The sequence below is a fragment of the Pseudophryne corroboree genome, chromosome 11 (genome assembly GCF_028390025.1).
Source record: "Pseudophryne corroboree isolate aPseCor3 chromosome 11, aPseCor3.hap2, whole genome shotgun sequence".
NCBI lineage: Eukaryota > Metazoa > Chordata > Amphibia > Anura > Myobatrachidae > Pseudophryne > Pseudophryne corroboree.
This window is the reverse complement of record NC_086454.1, coordinates 320,299,747-320,321,839: the sequence shown is the minus strand read 5'-3', so window position 1 is coordinate 320,321,839 and position 22,093 is coordinate 320,299,747. Positions and strand designations below refer to the sequence as shown.

At 46.3% G+C, this 22,093-nt stretch overlaps 1 long non-coding RNA gene and 2 pseudogenes across 2 annotated transcripts in view; 2 read left to right on the top strand and 1 right to left on the bottom strand.

Annotated features, from left to right (window-relative positions):
• LOC134970225 (uncharacterized) overlaps nucleotides 1-22,093 on the top strand; it is a 45,042-nt gene that overhangs the window by 17,376 nt on the left and 5,573 nt on the right. The window lies entirely within an intron of this gene.
• LOC134971197 (5S ribosomal RNA) lies at nucleotides 4,346-4,463 on the bottom strand (annotated as a pseudogene).
• On the top strand, nucleotides 14,092-14,209 carry LOC134971204 (5S ribosomal RNA; annotated as a pseudogene).

The window sequence follows — 22,093 nt, the reverse complement described above, 5'->3', positions numbered from 1 at the left end:
ACGAGGGCAGTGGACGCACTGGCGTCCCCTTGGCCGTACCGGCTGGTTTACCTGTTTCCATTGCTCCCAAGAGAGCTAAAGTGAATCAGGAATCAAGGTGTCCAGGCAATTCTAATTGCCCCGGATTGGCCTCGGAGGGCGTGGTAGGCGGATCTTCTGGACATGTCAGTCAAAGACCCTTGGCCTCTACCACTCAGAAGAGATCTTCTACAACAAGGACCGTTCGTCTAGCCAAACTTACGGCGTTTTCATTTGACAGCATGGAGGTTGAGCGGAACATCCTAGCTCACAAGGGCCTTTCCAAGAAGGTTATTGCAACCATAGTTCAGGCCAGGAAACCTGTGACGTCAATTCATTATAATCATATCTGGAGGAGATCTGTCTCTTGGTGCAAGGAACGCACACATCTGCCTGCACAGTTTCACTTGAGACGTTTCCTACATTTCCTGCAGGCTGGTGTGGATAAGGGCTTACGTTTGGGTTCCATTAAGGTCCAGATTTCAGCTCTCTCCGTTTTCTACCAGAAGAAATTGACAGTGTTGCCAGAAGTTCAGACCTTCTTGCACATACAACCTCCCTTTGTGCTGCCTACAGCACCCTGGGATTTGGCTGTAGTGTTGAAATTTCTGCAGTCCTCCTGGTTTTAACCTCTGATGATGGTGGAAGACAGTGATGTTATTGGACTTTTCTGCAGGTTCATGTTCTATAGTTACCTGTTCAGCTGTTACTGTTGTTGTTACCAGCCATTGCTAGTTGTATGTTAGTGGTGTGCTGGTGTGTAAATCTCACCACCCTTTCTGTTTATCATGTTCCTTTTCTCATATATGTCCTTTCTTCTTCGGGCATGTTTTTACCTGTAACTGCCTGTGGGAGGGGGCAAAGAGGGGAGGAGCCAGCACACCCAGTTGAAGACATTTGAAGTGCACTGGCTCCTTTGGAACCCGTCTATACTGCATCATACTAGTGTCCCCCAATATCCCTTATGGACTACGAGAAAAGGATTTACCAGTAGGTATTAAGGTGGTCATTCCGAGTTGATCGCTAGCTGCGTTCGTTCGCTGTGCAGCGATGAGGCAAAAAAAGGCACTTCTGCGCATGCGCGATGTACTATTACAACGAATTATGTAGTTTCACACAAGGTCTAGCAAAGCTTTTCAGTCGCACTGCTGGCCGCAGAGTGATTGACATGAAGTGGGCGTTTCTGGGTGTCAACTGACCGTTTTCAGAGAGTGTTCTAAAAAACGCAGGCGTGCCAGAAAAAACGCAGGTGTGGCTGGGCGAACGCAGGGCGTGTTTGTGACGTCAAAACAGGAACGAAACAGTCTGAAGTGATCGCAAGCGCTGAGTAGGTTTTGAGCTACTCTAAAACTGCACAAAAAAATTATGCCACCGCTCTGCGATCCTTTCGTTCGCACTTCTGCTAAGCTAAAATACACTCCCAGTGGGAGGCGGCATAGCATTTGCACGACTGCTAAAATCAGCTAGCGAGCGAACAACACGGAATGACCACCTAAAATCCTATTTAAAGGAATCTGCACCCATTGGTGGTAGGATTTCCGATCCCAATGGAATGCAGCTGGCAGAACAAGGGAAAATGCTTCAAAGTCCAATCTCCACCAAACGCACACCTTGCCGCCGCATAACTGTCCCTGATGCTGAGTTTAACTTCCATTATGTCTTCAATTATCAGAACACGGGGGAGGGGAGACATTGGGTCTGTATTACTTTTAATTTTTGTGTTTGAGTTAAAAAAAATAACACAGTATATTCACAGTATATAGAACAATTCCTTTCTATCATCTATACCCAGCACCCACTACAATGGCAGCAGTGCGGGGGAATTCTCTGTTCTCCACAGTAGAGAATATTTGCCAATTATTGCAGTCGCCTTTATTACAGTAATCAGATTGAATGTAATGTAATGTAATTCCCGTCCTTCCCTGAGTGTACCCCCCTCCCCCCACCTAGCATTATAGCTGGATATCTCCATATACGCTTTCAATGTTATTAATGGAGGATTTTCTGCATGAGGTAATCCCTATGTTTATTTGCACAACAGTAACACATCTGATATAAAGCAGATTGAAGAATACTATATCATGTACAATAATCTATATATAGGAGAATATACTGATGTGTGACGCTATTTACATAGTCTTTGCTGCACCGAGAGAGCTGTATCCCTACCCCAGGGCAGCTCCAGCCAGTGTCCTGCTCTAATACCCCTTTCATCGGGCATTGACTAGTAGGGCTGCCATGCAGGGGCATAACTAGGTAAATTGTTGGTCCCCATAGCAGCACCACCCTCTCCACCCACTATATAGTAAGGTACAATGTCAGTAGCATCTCTGGACACCAGTCAAATTTCAGGGTGGGTCCAGTGATTTTGTTTGGGGTTTTATTGCACGTCAGCTGGCCCCAGCCCATTCCCAGAATCGCAAAGCGCAAGCCTTGGGAAGGTGGTCCCTGAGGTGACATTTAATCCAAGTTTTTGGATTTCACCCTTTACATATGAGGACATATGGTGTAATGTTTAGCATTACTGCCTCACAGCACTGAGGTCATGGGTTCAGTTACCACCATGGCCCTGTGTGGAGTTTGTATATTCCCCCCGTGCTTGCGTGGGTTGCCTCTGGGTAACCCGGTTTCCTTTCAGAACCCAAATATATACTGGTAGGTTAAGTGACTCCTGACAAAAAAAAACCCCAATGAACCCTAGTGTGTATGTACATGGGTAGACTAGATGGGCCAAGTGGCTCTTATCAGCCGTCACATTCTGTGTTTTTATGAGTTCTCCTGAATGGCGGACTAAAAACAGGCCATATTGTTTATATAGAAATGAAGCTGGAAAGGCCTAAGTGCTGAGAACCTTACATGTGATTTTAGCTTGTTTATACAGTAACAGCATCCTTGGGAACACAGCTGCGCATCTACACAGCAGCTGCATTCAGGGGGTCTGCGCACGTGCACCGGCCGCATTGCGCGCGCGACGCTTCACCTTGTGGCCGTATCCTGGAAAGATGCGCCCACAAGGTGAATGACAGCGGTTGGGGGGCATCGCTGCAGTGTTTTGTGGGCGCAGTACAGACAAGGGACCATATTTGGGGCGGATGCGTGACATCACACGAAGCAGTTTCGATAAACAAAATGGCGCTGGACCGCCTGCCGGGGGTTGACCTTAATGGACCGTGGACCATTTAAATTGCGGACGCATCCTGAGGCACGCACCACACACACGCTGGCCGGCCCCCAGCATGTGAGTAGATTGACGTAGATATTGCTGCGGAAGCAAGGTCTGCATCCATCTCTGAATAACTCCCACTGTGCGCTAACGCCCAGTCTGAGTATTAATGATTTTGCGGAGTCTGCATCTTGTTGAAGACCCTAAAGATTCACCCGGACTATTACTAACAGAAGTGTTTAAATAAGTCTACATATGCAGAAGGAGTGTGGTTTCCAATATGCAGGAGCTAATGGGCGGATTATGAGGGTTATTCAGACCCTGTCGCTAATGTGGCTCCCTGCGCATTGCGGCTGCGCGAACACACACATTGCGGTCACATCCACAATTGACAGCGGTGGGCGTTTTTGGGGTGGCGGCACGGCGTGGGGTGGGGCGAGGGAGGTCCAGGACCATTTTCAGGGTGGCTGCGTGACGTTACACGCAGACGCTCCAAAAAAAATGTCCGCTGATCGTCTGACACCCTGCCAGGGGTCAACCTTAGAGGGGGCTTTACACATGCTGGGTGGGCTTGACCTGTGCTGGGCGGCGCCCAGCATGTGCAGAGGTGAACGCAGATCTGGCTGCGTCTGCAGCCATTAGTGTTGATCTCTGAATAACCCCCTGTGTGGAGCGCAGTGGCTATGTGACCATTACTGTCAGGAAACAGCGCCTTATGAGAATTTATTGGGCTACATGAAAACAAAGAGAAAAAGACAAAATAACGTTTTTTTGGAAGCACTCTTATGATAATGAATAATAAATAAAGGGAAAAAACATGTTGGGTCTCTTCACTGTAAATGTATTAAAACTTAACCTTTAATCTAATCTCAAATAATATCATCACAAATAGTGAAGCTGATATGAAAATAAAAATCTTGATTGCCTTTGTATCAAATATGGTTTAAGATATAGAGGTGAAAATATCAGATAATTGATGTTTTGGATTTCTTGAAGAAAATTCTGAGATCTCCTAGTGGTTACTGAGTAATTCAGAAGTTGATTATGGTACATAACAAGCTATATAACATAAATGTTTAATACCACATTGCTAATCGAAAACGGTGTATACACAGCAATAGAGATGAGAAATATTGTAGTGGAAAAATAATTTCCTAGGAATATGGCCCACGGCACCTAGTATTCCCTGGTGGTCTCCCATCCAAGTACTGACCAGGCCTCACCTGCTTAGCTTCCGAGATCAAACATGATCGGGCGTATTCAGGATAGTATGGCCGTGGGCAGTTGGTTCAGGAATGGAAGGGAAACACTTCTGCTTTCTGTACTTGCCCGGAGTGGGGCTCGAAAGAACCCAAATCCTGACTTTCTAGATGAGAGCGTGTATAAGAAGGATACTTCTGCTTTCTGTTGTGATAGTGAGGGGCGTATTCAGGATAGTATGGCTGTGGGCAGTTGGTTCAGGAATGGAAGGGAAACACTTCTGCTTTCTGTACTTGCCCGGAGTGGGGCTCGAAAGAACCCAAATCCTGACTTTCTAGATGAGAGCGTGTATAAGAAGGATACTTCTGCTTTCTGTTGTGATAGTGAATTTGTCTGGGGAGAAGCGTAATGCTTAAGCCCGGGGCTACTATCAACCAGATGAGAGGGTATCAAAGTAAAGAGCAGTTAATGCTTCCTAAATGGCAGAACTGATGTGCTGGCTGAAGCAATATGCTTGGGTCAGAATGAGTGTCAGCCAGAAGCAAGTATATAACGAATTGCAGGTAGAATAAAGAGTAACTCATCAGATTGTTATGCACAGTTTTTGCCTTCAATGAGGAAGTGTGGTGATAGTAATTTGCTAATGATTTGACTAATTAGCAGAATGCTGTACGCAGCAACAGCACATCAGAATAATGGCCAAACAATATCTGATTAAAAAAATGGGCATCAGACCCTGTGTATTCAATTTTTAGTGCTCTAACAGATCACAATCAAAGCAAAATGCTAAATAGTTTCCAGATAATATCCAATAAAGATGAGCACAAGACTTAGTGTGTAATGATACTTAATTGCCAAATGTCTAATTATACACGATACGGCAGGCAGTCATTCTACTGCCAAAGAGTTTTTTTTTACAGATTTAAGTAAAACAAAATCGACACAGTATCAGAAAATGTTATTACATTTCTTCTGAGAGTTAGCTGAACGTCAAATACCACTTCAGCTAATGCCTTAATAAATGTAAAGCTTGTATACAAACTTCTAGACACTAATAAAATGTGACCACGCGGCCGCCCGTTCCGGAAGGGGCGGTGACAAGCTGATGTCACTGACAAAGGGTGAAACGTACGTCGAGAGAAGGACGGCGTCCAGTTAGTGACGTCAGCGCGTCACCGCCCCTTCCGGAATGGGCGGCCGCGCGGCCACAGAGTACGGGGAATGCTGGAGACCATCGGGAAACACAGCGAGGGGGACCCAGTAGTGCATACCCGCCCACAATCAAGAGATCACTGCGGACGGTGGCCACAATACCCCCAACTCGGGAGTGGTAACTATACCTGAGTTCACAAGGCGCTGTATGTTTCCCCACATGATACATCTAGTGTATTTCTTCCTCCCTGCTATAACTTAGGATTTGGCCTATTTTATTAGTGTCTAGATGTTTTTATACAAGCTTTACATTTATTAAGGTACTAGCTGAAGTGGTATTTGACGTTCAGCTAACGAAAAGCATTTATCATGCAACCAGTATACCACATTGTGTTGCTTTGAGATTCGTATTATCAACTTAAGCAATCCTGCTTCATGGGGGTAATTCCAAGTTGATCGCTGCAGGAATTTTGTTAGCAGTTGGGCAAAACCATGTGCACTGCAGGGGAGGAAGATTTAACATGTGCAGAAAGAGTTAAATTTGGGTGTGGTGTGTTCAATCTGCAATCTAATTTGCAGTGTATTTACCCTGCACAGAAATAAAATAACCCACCCCAGTGGCAAACGCAGGATTTGCATGGGGGGGTTTCCAGAACTGGGCGGAGCCAATCACGGGGGTGGGGACTGAGGTGACCCAGTATATGCTGGGTCCGTAAAACTAGTGTGTGTGTGTGTGTGTGTGTGTGTGTGTGTGTGTGTGTATATATATATATATATATATACATACATCTACACACACACACACATATATATATATATATATATATATATATATATATATATATATATATATATATACATACACACATATATATATATATATACACGGGTGGTCTTCAGTATGCCAGCGGTCGGGCTCCCGGCGACCAGCATACCGGCGCCGGGAGCCTGACCGCCGGCATACCGACACTTATTCTCCCTCGTGGGGGTCCACGACCCCCCTGGAGGGAGAATAGAATAGTGTGGCGCGCGTAGCGTGGCGAGCGCAGCGAGCCCGCAAGGGGCTCATTTGCGCTCGCCACACTGTTGGTAAGCCGGCGGCCGGCCTCCCGGCGCCGGTATGCTGGTCGCCGGGAGGCCGGCCACCGGGAGATCGTAGTGAACCCATATACACATATACATAGCATATTAAACATGCATACATATATATATATATATATACACACACACACATACAGTACACATATATATACACATGTATATATATATATCATATGTGTGTGTGTGTGTTTATATGTATGTATGTATGTATGTATATGATTGTACTGTTGTGGTGTGGTCCTGAGGACGGGGTGCTGTCCCCGAAAGTACTCGACCTGAACCTTTAATACACATTTGCTACTTTGCCATTATTGATGACTCCAGAGTGCCTTCTTCCTTGGATTTGCATTTATGTATATACATGTGTATATATGTAGGCACATGGATATATATGTACTATAATTAAAATAAAGTAAACTTTTATTGCACTTGCAAGTGCCACCAGGAAGACAGCAGGCTGCAGAGGACGCTAGACAGTCATTAATAATACTCATGCAGCTAAAAAAAAAAAAGTGGAGGGGGGTTTCTGGGTACTCGGAACCCCCCCCTGGGTGCGCCACTGCACCCAAATCTAACTCTTTCTGCACATGTTAAATCTGCCTCCCCTGCAGTGCACATGGTTTTGCCCAACTGCTAACAAAATTCCTTCTGCGATCAACTTGGAATTACCCCCAAGTTTGCTAGTATGAAGTTTTTCAATCAATGACATTGTAACAATATGTACAGCGACATGCTTTGTTCAGAAGTAATGTAATAACATTTCTCATACGTCCTAGAGGATGCTGGGGATGCTTCAAGAACCATGGGGTGTAGACAGGATCCGCAGGAGACATGGGCACTTTAAGACTTTGGGTGTGAACTGGCTCCTCCCTCTATGCCCCTCCTCCAGACTCCAGTTAGATTCTGTGCCCAGTGAGACTGGTCACACACAGGGGAGCTCTATTGAGTTTCTCTGAAAAGACTCTGTTAGGTTTATTATTTTCAGGGAGCACTGCTGGCAACAGTCTCCCTGCATCGTGGGACTTAGGGGAGAGAAGCAGACCTACTTCTGTGAGTTTCAAGGCTCTGCTTCTTTGGCTACTGGACACCATTAGCTCCAGAGGGTCTGATCGCTAGCTACGCCTAGATGCTCGTTCCCAGAGCCCACCGTCACCCCCCTTGCAGAGCCAGAAGTCAGAAGACGGGTGAGTAGAAGAAGATCAGAAGACTTCAGTGACGGCTTTGAGGTACCGCACAGCGGCCGCGCTGTGCGCCATGCTCCCACACACACAGGCACTGTAAGGTGCAGGGCGAGGGGGACAGGGGGTTCGGGGGGCCCTGGGCAGCATATAAATCCTCAACAGAGACTGGCAAACGAATATATAAGTGCCCAGGCACTAGATTTAACCCCCGCCAGTATAAATATATGTAAGGAATAGCGGGGCTGAAACGCGCCATTAAGGGGGCGGGGCTTACCCCTCACAGCTAATTTCAGCGCCATTTTCTCCTCACAGAGACGCTGGTCCTTCCAAAACACTGCTGTACAGATCACAGTGAAAAACGAGGGGGGCACAGTTGTTTGGTGAATTATAAGTTAAAAATAAAAAGCACATTATATAATGAGCGCTGTGGAAATAAGCTGGTAAACGCCTTCTGTGTTTCCCTGACATAATGTACTGGGGTCTATCCCTTATAGCCAGTGTAATGTGTTTGGTACACGTGTGTCGGCATATCTGAAGCTGAGTGCTCTGCCACAAACGGCTGTGGGAATGACTCTGTCAGCACCGCCGACTCCTAATGGTACTTGGTACATGTGAATAAGTGTAAACATGTCAGTAGATGTATGTTCTTCCCAAGAGAAAACTATATGGGAGACACAGACGTGTGGTAGTGACCCTGTCGGCACCAACAATATCTGACTGGGTAAAAATTGGCATGATAATGTGATGCATATCAGAAAGGGCTATACCTATATGTATATGTATGTATAGTAAGGTTGCATAGGTCTGTGGCACGGACACAGACGTAGTAATATTTATGGAGGGTGTCATATTCATAGAATAGATGACCCTCAGACCCCTCGGGATCGCAAAAATGTTATTTTGCCCAGTTACTACTCCCGGAGATCGACACGAATACTGTTTCTTATGTCGACCATAATGTTTCCTGACTATATCCACAAAATCGGCATTCAGTACATGTTTCATACACATTAAGAACGTATTAACGTCACTACGGGACCCTGCTGTTCCTGTCAAAAGGGATATTTATATATGAGTTTTTTATATATATATATATATATATATATATATAGATATATATATATATATATATAGATATATATATATATATAGATATATAGATAGATAGATAGATAGATCTTTGTGTATAGGTGTATTTAAAGGTGTATATATGTATATATATAAAAAATTTATAATGAATGCTGAGGTAAAGTTATTCCTTCTCATGTGCTGAGTGGCCGTGGCAAGATGTTTTCATATCCTCAAGAGTATTCCGAGTGTTTATTCTTTTCCCGCCATGGATAGAATAAAGTGAGAGTCACCCCCTGTTCTGCACGAGGCCCTGTCACAAAGGATCGTATGCAGGAAGATATGTGATACTCTAATTATGTGTCCGTGTGTACGTTGATTATACTTGCATTACGTGCGCATGGGGGAGTAGTTGTATGCAGGGTACTCCTTAAGTTGGGTCATATCTATAACATTTCAGCAGACTGCCGTGCGAGCACAAGGGATGTAGGACTCTTGGGTTCGTGGGCCAATTCCATGGCGGTCTCGACTAGGAGGGCGTTGTGGATTCACCAATGGAATGCTGAGGCTGACTCCGAGAAGAACTGGAGTCTCTTCCCTATGAAGGTGAAACCTGGTTTGGGGATGGCCTTGTTAAGTTGATCTCTGCAGATACCACTGGTAAGTCTACCTTCTTGCCCTATGTTCCCTCACAACGGTTGGTGATGCATTATTGTAGGATGCAGTCATTTCGACCGAATAGATACGGATTTCCCTTTCTTTGCAGGTAGAGGAAGGTGAAAAGGTAAGAGGTCAGCAGTCTTTTCAAATTCGCAGAAGCAGAAATCATCCTCTGTCTCTGCCACATCCACTGCATGACGCTGGGTCTATCTTGCGGGAGCCCGCACCGGTGGGACCACGTATAATACTCTTCAGTCAGTCCTGGAACGGACATGGACCAGTGATTTTAAGAATAGAGTCCCAAGGGGGACATACTGCAGTTTCCAGATGTTTCCCCTCACCGATTTTTTTTCAAATAGACCTTACCGATTCTCCTCTGGAAAAGAAGAAGCTGTTATTCAAGCTTTTTCGTGCTCCCGAGGCCGGACGGCTCGGTCAGAACAATCCTATCTCTAAAATCCCAAAAATTTCTACTTAAGAAGTTGAACTAAAAGCTGGAATCTCTCAGGGCAGGGATCTCCAATCTGGAAAAGGAGAAAGGGGGTCTAATTACGGTTTCTTCCGCATTAGGCTTACCTGGGTTTGCTATTCAGGATTGTCATTACCAATTCACCGGAGTGATAGCGGTATGATGGTTTTCCTTCGATAGTAAAAGAGTCATTATTATTCTGTACTCGGACGCTCTCCTGATTACGGCGAGGTCAAGAAACCAAGTGGTGCAAAACGTTGCATTCTCCCTGACAGTTCTTCAACAAAGTGGTTGGCTCCTGAACTTGCCAGAATCACTGTTGATCCCAACGTCGCGGTTGTCGTCGTTGGAAATACTGTTAGACACAGAACTGTGGGGAGTTTGTTTCTTCCAGTGCAAAAAGCTCTGAGGATCCAGAGTCGGGTCAGATCTGCAACAGGGTCAATCCATCATTACATTCCGTTGATGAAAAAGATGGTTGCGGCCTACAAGGCCATTCAGTGAGCAGGTTAAATGTCAGAGTGTTTTTAGCTGGACCAGTTGGACAAGTGGTCCGGTTTCCACCTGGGATAATCCTGTTTTTTCAAGACCAGAATTTCACTCCTGTGGTAGCGGCGCAGTTCTCAAAAGCGCAGGTTTGGGTTCCAGGACTGGATCCTAGGGACCACGGATGCATGCCTTAGAGGCGGGGGAGCTGTCACACAGGAGGAAAACTTCCAAGGAAGAGGGTCAAGTTAGGATACTTGTCACCACATTAATGGTCTAGAGGTAAGGGCCGATTATAACGGTTTTCTACAAACAAAAACCGTAGCAGCAATGGCAAAAGCCAGAAAGATTTTCCGCCAGGCGACGAAATCATATGCGCGCTCTGTCAGCGATGTTCGTTCCAGGAGTGGACAACTGGGAAGCAGGCTTCCTCGGCAGACACGTTCTCCATCCAGGAGAGTGGTGTCTTCATCCAGAGGTTTTCACAGAAGTGACAAGTCGTTGAGGGATTCCTAAAATAGATAAGATGGCGTCTCACCTCAATAAGAAGCTTCAGAGATATTGTTACAGGTCAAGGGACCCTCAAGCTATAGCAGTGGACGCCCTAATGACTCAGTGGGTGTTTCAGTCGGTCTATGCGTCCCCTCCGCTTCCATTGTTTTCCAAAAATGCTAAAGATCATACGAAGAACAAGGTTCAGGTGATCCTCATTGTTCCAGACTGGCCTAAGAGGACCTGGTATCCGGATCTTCAGGTGAACACTGGATCCTAGCCGAGAGGATATTTCCAGTGAAGGCATCCTTACTTTTCTTTAGACCAGTAGAGGAGTAACGTAAAAACGTTACCACCGTATTTGGAGAAAGTATGTGTTTTGTTGCGAATCCAAGAAGGCTTCTACGGAAGATTCCAGTGGGATCGTTTTCTCCTGGTTTCACAAGATGGTGCGGATGCGGGTCTTAAGTTGGGCTCGATTAAGGTTCAGATTCAGCCTTATAGGTTTTATTCCAAAAACTATTGGCCTCCTTTACAAAAGTTCGAACTTTCGTAAAAGGAGTGTTACACATCCAACCTCCCTTTGTGCCCCCCTGGAGCTCCATTGGGTCTTAACGTGGTGTTGTAGTTCTGGTAATCTCATTGTTTTGAACCTTTACGTAAGGTAGAGTTGTAATTTGTCACTTGGAAAGTGGTCAGGCTGTTGGCCTTGGCATCCGCAAGGCGGGTGTCTGAATCGGCGGCTTTGTTCCACAAGTGCCCCTATTTAATCTTCCATACGGATGGAGCGGAGTTGAGAACTCGTCAGCAATTTTCTGCCAAAAGTGGTTTCATCGTTTCACATGAACCAACCTATTGTGGTGCCAGTGGCTACTGAAGTTTTGACGGAATAGAAGCCTCTCGATGTGGTCAGAGCTTTGAAAATGTATGTCACCAGAATGGCTCAGATTAGGACAACGGAGGCTCTGTTTGTCCTGTATGCTCCCAACAAGATTTGGGCTCCTGCTTCCAAGCAGACTATTGCACGCTGGATCTGTAATATGATTCAGCAGGCTCATTCTACGGCTGAATTGCCGTTACCGAAATCGGTGAAGACCCATTCTACCAGAAAGGTGGGCGCGTCCTGGACGGCTGCCCGAGGGGTCTCGGCATTACGGTTTTGCAGAGCAGCTACTTGGTCGGGTTCAAACACCTTTGCGAAGTTTACAAGTTTGATACCCTGGCTGATGAGGACCTCATGTTGGGTTAATCGGTGCTGCAGAGTCCTCTGCACTCTCCCGCCCGTTCTAGAGCTTTGGTATAAACCCCATGGTTCTTGAAGTGTCCCCAGCATCCTCTAGGACGTATGAGAAAATAGGATTTTAATACCTACCGGTAAATCCTTTTCTCTTAGTCCGTAGAGGATGCTGGGCGCCCGTCCCAGTGCGTACTGTATCTGCAGCTATTGGGTATGGTTACACACGTGGTGTGTTGCGTTTAAGTCAGCCTGTTGCTGACGTTATTAATGACGTGGCATGCGTTATGCTGTTATTGGTTGTGTTTACACACAGGTTGTGTTATGCTTTATGTCAGCATATTGCTGCATATTCTTCATGCCGTCGGCTGGTGTTCTATTGAATGCCACGTTCTGTGGCATACTGGAGGTGTGAGCTGGTAAGATGCTCACCATGGTTTAACAATAAATTCTTTCCTCTAAATGTCCGTCTCCCTGGGCACAGTTACTTAAACTGGAGTCTGGAGGAGGGGCATAGAGGGAGGAGACAGTTCACACCCATTCAAAGTCTTAAAGTGCCCATGTCTCCTGCGGATCCCGTCTATGCCCCATGGTTCTTGAAGCGTCCCCAGCATCCTCTACGGACTAAGAGAAAAGGATTTACCGGTAGGTATTAAAATCCTATTTTTCTGATACTGTGTCAGTTCTGCTTTACTTAAATCTGTAAAAAAGTATTTGGCAGTAGAATGACTGCCTGCCGTATCATGTAACAATTGGATATTTGGCAATTAAGTATCATTACACACTAAGGTGGTCATTCCGAGTTGATCGCTAGCTGCAATCGTTCTCTGTGCAGCGAAGAGGCAAAAAAACAGCAGTTCTGTGCATGCGTATGTTGCACAATGCGCACGCACGACATACTATTACAACGGCCGATGTAGTTTCACACAGGGTCTAGCGAAGCTTTTCAGTCGCACTGCTGGCCGCAGAGTGATTGACATGAAGTGGGCGTTTCTGGGTGTCAACTGACTGTTTTCAGGGAGTGTTTGAGAAAACACAGGCGTGGCTGGGCTAACGCAGGGCGTGTTTGTGATGTCAAAACAGGAAATGAACAGTCTGCAGTCATCGCAAGCACTGAGTAGGTCTGGAGCTACTCTGAAACTGCACTAAAAACCGTTGCCGCCGCTCTGCGATCTTTTCGTTCGCACTTCTGCTAAGCTAAAATACACTCCCAGTGGGAGGCGGCATAGCGTTTGCATGACTGCTAAAAACTGCTAGTGAGCGAACAACTCGGAATGCCCACCTAAGTCTTGTGCTCAGCTTTATTGGATACTACCTGGAAACTATTTAGCATTTTGCTTTGATTGTGATCTGTTAGAGCACTAAAAATTGAATACACAGGGTCTGATGCCCATTTTTTTCATCAGATATTGTTTGCCCATTATTCTGATGTGCTGTTGCTGCGTACAGCATTCTGCTAATTAGTCAAATCATTAGCAAATTACTATCACCACACTTCCTCATTGAAGGCAAAAACTGTGCATAACAATCTGATGAGTTACTCTTTATTCTACCTGCAATTCGTTATATACTTGCTTCTGGCTGACAGTCATTCTGACCCAAGCATATTGCTTCAGCCAGCACATCAGTTACTGCCATTTAGGAAGCATTAACTGCTCTTTACTTTGATACCCTCTCATCTGGTTGATAGTAGCCCTGGGCTTAAGCATTACGCTTCTCCCCAGACAAATTCACTATCACAACAGAAAGCAGAAGTATCCTTCTTATACACGCTCTCATCTGGAAAGTCAGGATTTGGGTTCTTTCGAGCCCCACTCCGGTCAAGTACAGAAAGCAGAAGTGTTTCCCTTCCATTCCTAAACCAACTGCCCACGGCCATACTATCCTGAATACGCTCGATCATGTTTGATCTCGGAAGGTAAGCAGGTGAGGCCTGGTCAGTACTTGGATGGGAGACCACCAGGGAATATTAAGTGCCGTGGGCCATATTCCTAGGAAATTATTTTTCAACTACAATATCTCTTATCTCTACTGCTGTTTATACACAGTTTTCGATTACCAATGTGGTATTAAACATTTATGTTATATAGCTTGTTATGTACCATAATCAACTTCTGAATTACTCAGTGACCACTAGGAGATCTCAGAATTTTCTTCAAGAAATCCAAAACATCAATTATCTGATATTTTCACCTCTATATATCTTGAACCATATTTGATGCAAAGGCAATCAAGATTTTTAATTTCATATCAATTTCACTATTTGTGATGATATTATTTGAGATTAGATTAAAGGTTAAGTTTTAATACATTTACAGTGAAGAGACCAACACGTTTTTTCCCTTTATTTATTTATTATTCATTATCATAAGAGTGCTTCCAAAAAATGTTATTTTGTCTTTTTGTCTTTGTCTTCATGTAGTCCATTCTACAAAATTAGTGGGAGCACCACCAAACTAATTACAGTTTCGTATTAACAAGAGCAGTTAGAATTTTGGTTTCCGTTATATTCATTCAAAATATTCTTTCATTCTGGCTGGTGCGGATCCACAACCTTCCTTCTTCGAATATATTAGGCTCCATGAATGTTTTTCCAAGCTGGTGTCTAGCAGATTTATCAGCTGCAGCCCACAATTCACATTCATACAATGGGGTATATTTACTAAGGTCCCGATTTTGACCGAGATGATGTTTTTTCTTCAAAGTGTCATCTCGGGAATTTACTAAACTCAAATCACGGCAGTGATGAGGGCATTCGTATTATTTTGGAAGTCCAAGGAAAAAATTACGAATCAATACACCATCGGTCAAATACGCCTGGAATTTGGTAGAAATCGGTCATTTACTAAAAAGTGCAAATCACAAACACTGCCGACAATAGCCAAACACTGCCGTGCTGAAATACAAATCGTGAAAAAGTGCTAAAAAAACCCCAGACCTGCTTTTTTTTACCGTGTTCGGATAGGCATGCATGGATCCATGAGATCCGTGCATGTTTTTCAGTGGGAAGGGGTGGGAAAGTGTTATTTAAAAAAAAAAATGTGTGGGGTCCCCCCTCCTAAGCAAAACCAGCCTCGGGCTCTTTGAGCCGGCCCTGGTTGAAAAAATATGGGGGGGAAAATGATAGGGGTTCCCCCATATTTAAACAACCAGCACCGGGCTCTGCGCCTGGTCCTGGTTCCAAAAATACGGGGGACAAAAAGCGTAGGGGTCCCCCATATTTCTGAAACCAGCACCGGGCTCCACTAGCCAGATACATAATGCCACAGCCGGGGGACACTTTTATCTAGGTCCCTGCGGCCCTGGCATTACATAACCAACTAGTCACCCCTGGCCGGGGTACCCTGGAGGAGTGGGGACCCCTTCAATCAAGGGGTCCCCCCCCTCCAGCCACCCAAGGGCCAGGGGTGAAGCCCGAGGCTGTCCCCCCCCCATCCAAGGGCTGCGGATGGGAGGCTGATAGCCTTTTTGTCAAAAATTTAATATTGTTTTTAGTAGCAGTACTACAAGTCCCAGCAAGCCTCCCCCGCAAGCTGGTACTTGGAGAACCACAAGTACCAGCATGCGGTGGAAAACCGGGCCCGCTGGTACCTGTAGTACTACTACTAAAAAAAATACCCCAATAAAAACAGAAGACACACACCTTGAAAGTAAAAGTTTAATACATACATCCACACCTCCATATACACATTCTTACCTATGTTCACACGAGGGTCGGTCCTCTTCTCCATGTAGAATCCATGGTGTACCTGTTGAAAAAATTATACTCACAAAATCCAGTGTAGATGGCTCCTCTTTTTCTCCATTTGTAATCCTGGTACTTTGCAAAATAACAAAACGGACACCCGACCTAGCACTGAAAGGGGCCCCATGTTTTCACATGGGACCCCTTTCCCCGAATGCCAGGAACCCCCCCTGACTTTTGTCTAAGAGGGTTCCATCAGCCAATCAGGGAACGCCACGTTGTGGCATCCTCCTGATTGGCTGTGTGCTCCTGTAGTGTATGACAGGCAGCACACGGCAGTGTTACAATGTAGCGCCTATGCGCTCCATTGTAACCAATGGTGGGAACTTTGTGGTCAGCGGTTGACCGAAAGTAACCTCACCGCTAACCACAAAGTTCCCACCATTGGTTACAAAGTTGCAACTTTACACTTTCGATGTCATTCGTGATTGAACTTTAACCTCAGTCGGGAAAATACGAATTTTAGTAAATATACCCCAGTGTGTGTAGGTGGCAGTTCATCTGTAAAATACAAGCTATAACTTATTATTCTATCACAGGCTGCAACATTGCTGCGGGCAGGGCCGGATTAACAATGGGGCGGATGGAGCTGCAGCTCCAGGCCCCCCATCAAAATAGGCCCAAAGCACCTGCTCTGCTGCTGCTGTAGACAGGAAAACATGTTTTCCTACTACAGCAGCCATCCGAAGTATGTCCAAAGCCCCCCCTCCCGGCCGCGACCCCCCTTCACCTCCTCCAGCGGCACTTGCTGCACAAACTGTATACTTATGGCGGCGGAATGGGAGGTTGCTTCACTAGCCCTAGACTCACTGCGCCGCACACAGTGACGTCAGCACATGTGACAATACTGCCCCAGCACCGCCGTGCACGCTCTGAAGGAAGTAGCAGCGCAGCAGCATGGGCTGATCAGCATACTGTAACAGCAGCAGAAACAGGCTGCTCCGTGAAGGCAGACTGAGCCTGAGAGACAGCGTGATTGAGCATCATGAGGGGAGGTGAGGTGCTGGCTTTCATCCTGGCTCCTACACTGATAGTAATATAAGTATATAACTTAGACTTTAACTTGAATAAATGGATATATATATATATATATACTGTACACATGTATATAAAAATGTGTGTGTATGTGTGTATATATATATATAAACATATACTGTATATATAATATATGTGTGTGTGTGTGTGTGTGTATACTGTGCATATACATGCATACATACAGTATGTATACTACACACACATGCATATAAAAACATGTATATGTGTATACTGTATATATCTATGTGTGTGTATATAATGTGAATATATATATATATATATATATATATATATATATATATATATGTACTGTGTGTGTGTGTGTGTGTGTGTATATGTATGTATGTATGTATGTATGTATATGTATATACGTATTTTCTCTGACGTCCTAGTGGATGCTGGGGACTCCGTCAGGACCATGGGGAATAGCGGCTCCGCAGGAGACAGGGCACAAAATTTAAAAGTTTGACCACTAGGTGGTGTGTACTGGCTCCTCCCCCTATGACCCTCCTCCAAGCCTCAGTTAGGTTTTTGTGCCCGTCCGAGCAGGGTGCAATCTAGGTGGCTCTCATAAAGAGCTGCTTAGAGTAAAAGTTTTGATAGTTTTATTATTTTCAGTGAGTCCTGCTGGCAACAGGCTCACTGCAACGAGGGACCTAGGTTAGAAGAAGTGAACTCACCTGCGTGCAGGATGGATTTGCTTCTTAGGCTACTGGACACTAGCTCCAGAGGGACGATCACAGGTACAGCCTGGATGGGTCACCGGAGCCGCGCCGCCGACCCCCTTGCAGATGCCGAAGTAAGAAGAGGTCCAGAAACCGGCGGCTGAAGGCTTTTCAGTCTTCATGAGGTAGCGCACAGCACTGCAGCTGTGCGCCATTGCGCTCAGGCACACTTCACACCGGCGGTCACTGAGGGTGCAGGGCGCTGGGGGGGGCGCCCTGGGCAGCAATGTTAATACCTTTCTGGCTAAAAAGAATACATCACATATAGTCCATGAGGCTATATGGATGTATTTCACCCTTGCCAGGTCTCAGAAAAACCGGGAGAAGAGCCCGCCGGAATAGGGGGCGGGGCCTATCTCCTCAGCACACAGCGCCATTTTCCTACACAGCTCCGCTGCTAGGAAGGCTCCCAGGCTCTCCCCTGCACTGCACTACAGAAACAGGGTAAAAAACAGAGAGGGGGGGCATTTTTTGGCGATATTATATATATTTAAGCAGCTATAAGGAAACAACACTTATATAAGGTTGTTCCTATATAATTATAGCGCTTTGGTGTGTGCTGGCAAACTCTCCCTCTGTCTCCCCAAAGGGCTAGTGGGGTCCTGTCTTCTATCAGAGCATTCCCTGTGTGTCTGCTGTGTGTCGGTACGTGTGTGTCGACATGTATGAGGACGATGTTGGTGTGGAGGCGGAGCAATTGCCGGTAATGGTGATGTCACCCCCTAGGGAGTCGACACCGGAATGGATGGCTTTGTTTATGGAATTACGTGATAATGTCAGCACGCTGCAAAAGTCGGTTGACGACATGAGACGACCGGCAAACCAGTTAGTACCTGTACAGGCGTCTCAAACACCGTCAGGGGCTGTAAAACGCCCTTTGCCTCAGTCGGTCGACACAGACCCAGACACGGACACCGAATCTAGTGTCGACGGTGAAGAAACGAACGTATTTTCCAGTAGGGCCACACGTTATATGATCACGGCAATGAAGGAGGCTTTGCATATCTCTGATACTGCAAGTACCACAAAAAGGGGTATTATGTGGGGTCTGAAAAAACTACCTGTAGTTTTTCCTGAATCAGAGGAATTGAATGACGTGTGTGATGAAGCGTGGGTTACCCCTGATAAAAAACTGCTAATTTCAAAGAAGTTATTGGCGTTATACCCTTTCCCGCCAGAGGTTAGGGCGCGCTGGGAAACACCCCCTAGGGTGGACAAGGCGCTCACACGTTTATCCAAACAAGTGGCGTTACCGTCTCCTGATACGGCCGCCCTCAAGGATCCAGCTGATAGGAGGCTGGAAAATACTCTAAAAAGTATATACACACATACTGGTGTTATACTGCGACCAGCAATCGCCTCAGCCTGGATGTGCAGTGCTGGGGTGGCTTGGTCGGATTCCCTGACTGAAAATATTGATACCCTGGATAGGGACAGTATTTTATTGACTATAGAGCAATTAAAGGATGCATTCCTTTATATGCGAGATGCACAGAGGGATATCTGCACTCTGGCATCAAGAGTAAGTGCGATGTCCATATCTGCCAGAAGAAGTCTATGGACACGACAGTGGTCAGGCGATGCGGATTCCAAACGGCATATGGAAGTATTGCCGTATAAAGGGGAGGAATTATTTGGGGTCGGTCTATCGGATTTGGTAGCCACGGCAACAGCCGGGAAGTCCACCTTTTTACCTCAAGTCCCCTCCCAGCAGAAAAAGACGCAGTCTTTTCAGCCGCAGTCCTTTCGTTCCTATAAGAACAAGCGAGCAAAAGGACATTCATATTTGCCCCGAGGCAAAGGAAAGGGTAAGAGACTGCAGCAAGCAGCCCCTTCCCAGGAGCAGAAGTCCTCCCCGGCTTCTGCAAAGGCCTCAGCATGACGCTGGGACCTTACAAGCGGACTCAGGGGCGGTGGGGGGTCGCCTCAAGAATTTCAGCGCACAGTGGGCTCACTCGCAGGTGGACCCCTGGATCCTGCAGGTAGTATCTCAGGGTTACAGGTTGGAATTCGAGAAGTCTCCCCCTCGCCGGTTCCTAAAATCTGCTTTGCCAACGTCTCCCTCAGACAGGGCGACGGTATTGGAAGCCATTCACAAGCTGTATTCTCAGCAGGTGATAATCAAGGTACCCCTTCTACAACAGGGAAAGGGGTATTACTCCACGCTATTTGTGGTACCGAAGCCGGACGGCTCGGTAAGACCTATTCTAAATCTGAAATCTCTGAACCTGTACATACAAAAATTCAAGTTCAAGATGGAGTCACTCAGAGCAGTGATAGCGAATCTGGAAGAGATCCTTCTTCGAAGAGAAGGCGTATTAATTATCCCTTACTTGGACGATCTCCTGATTAGGGCAAGATCCAGAGAACAGCTGGAGGTCGGAGTAGCACTAACTCAAGTAGTGCTCCAACAGCACGGGTGGATTCTGAATTTTCCAAAATCCCAACTGATCCCGACGACACGTCTGCTGTTCCTAGGGATGATTCTGGACACTGTTCAGAAAAAGGTATTTCTTCCGGAGGAGAAAGCCAGGGAGTTATCCGAACTCGTCAGGAACCTCCTAAAACCAGGGACAGTGTCTGTGCATCAATGCACAAGAGTCCTGGGAAAAATGGTGGCTTCTTACGAAGCGATTCCATTCGGCAGATTCCATGCACGAATTTTTCAGTGGGATCTGCTAGACAAATGGTCCGGATCGCATCTGCAGATGCATCAGCGGATAAAATTGTCGACAAGGACAAGGGTCTCTCTGCTATGGTGGTTGCAGAGTGCTCATCTGTTAGAGGGCCGCAGATTCGGCATACAGAACTGGGTCCTAGTGACCACGGATGCCAGCCTGAGAGGCTGGGGAGCGGTCACACAAGGAAGAAACTTCCAGGGCGTGTGGTCAAGCCTGGAAACGTCTCTTCACATAAATATACTGGAACTAAGAGCAATCTACAATGCTCTAAGCCTGGCAAAACCTCTGCTTCAGGGTCAGCCGGTGTTGATCCAGTCGGACAACATCACGGCAGTCGCCCACGTAAACAGACAGGGCGGCACAAGAAGCAGGAGGGCAATGGCAGAAGCTGCAAGGATTCTTCGCTGGGCGGAAAATCATGTGATAGCACTGTCAGCAGTGTTCATCCCGGGAGTGGACAACTGGGAAGCAGACTTCCTCAGCAGACACGATCTTCACCCGGGAGAGTGGGGACTTCATCCAGAAGTCTTCCACATGATTGTAGTCCATTGGGAAAGACCAATGGTGGACATGATGGCGTCCCGCCTCAACAAAAAACTGGACAGGTATTGCGCCAGGTCAAGAGACCCTCAGGCAATAGCTGTGGACGCTCTGGTAACACCATGGGTGTACCAGTCAGTGTATGTGTACCCTCCTCTGCCTCTCATACCCAAGGTACTGAGAATTATACGGCAAAGGGGAGTAAGAACGATACTAGTGGCTCCGGACTGGCCAAGAAGGACTTGGTACCCGGAACTTCAGGAGATGCTCACGGAAGATCCGTGGCCTCTACCTCTAAGAAGGGATCTGCTTCAGCAGGGACCGTGTCTATTCCAAGACTTACCGCGGCTGCGTTTGACGGCATGGCGGTTGAACGCCGGATCCTAAGGGAAAAAGGCATTCCGGAAGAGGTCATCCCTACCCTGGTCAAAGCCAGGAAGGAGGTGACTGCACAACATTATCACCGCATTTGGAGAAAATATGTTGCATGGTGTGAGGCCAGGAAGGCCCCGACAGAGGAATTTCAACTGGGTCGATTCCTACATTTCCTGCAAACAGGATTATCTATGGGCCTCAAATTAGGGTCCATTAAGGTTCAAATTTCGGCCCTGTCGATTTTCTTCCAGAAAGAATTGGCTTCAGTTCCTGAAGTCCAGACTTTTGTAAAAGGAGTACTACATATACAGCCCCCGGTTGTGCCCCCAGTGGCTCCGTGGGATCTCAATGTAGTTTTGGATTTTCTCAAATCCCATTGGTTTGAGCCACTCAAATCGGTAGATTTGAAATATCTTACATGGAAAGTAACCATGCTACTGGCCCTGGCTTCAGCCAGGAGAGTGTCGGAATTGGCGGCTTTATCGTATAAAAGCCCATATCTGATTTTCCATTCGGACAGGGCAGAATTGAGGACGCGTCCTCATTTTCTGCCTAAGGTGGTATCAGCGTTTCACCTGAACCAGCCTATTGTGGTGCCTGCGGCTACTAGCGATTTGGAGGATTCCAAGTTGCTGGACGTTGTCAGAGCATTGAAAATATATATTTCAAGGACGGCTGGAGTCAGAAAATCTGACTCGCTGTTTATACTGTATGCACCCAACAAGCTGGGTGCTCCTGCTTCTAAGCAGACGATTGCTCGTTGGATTT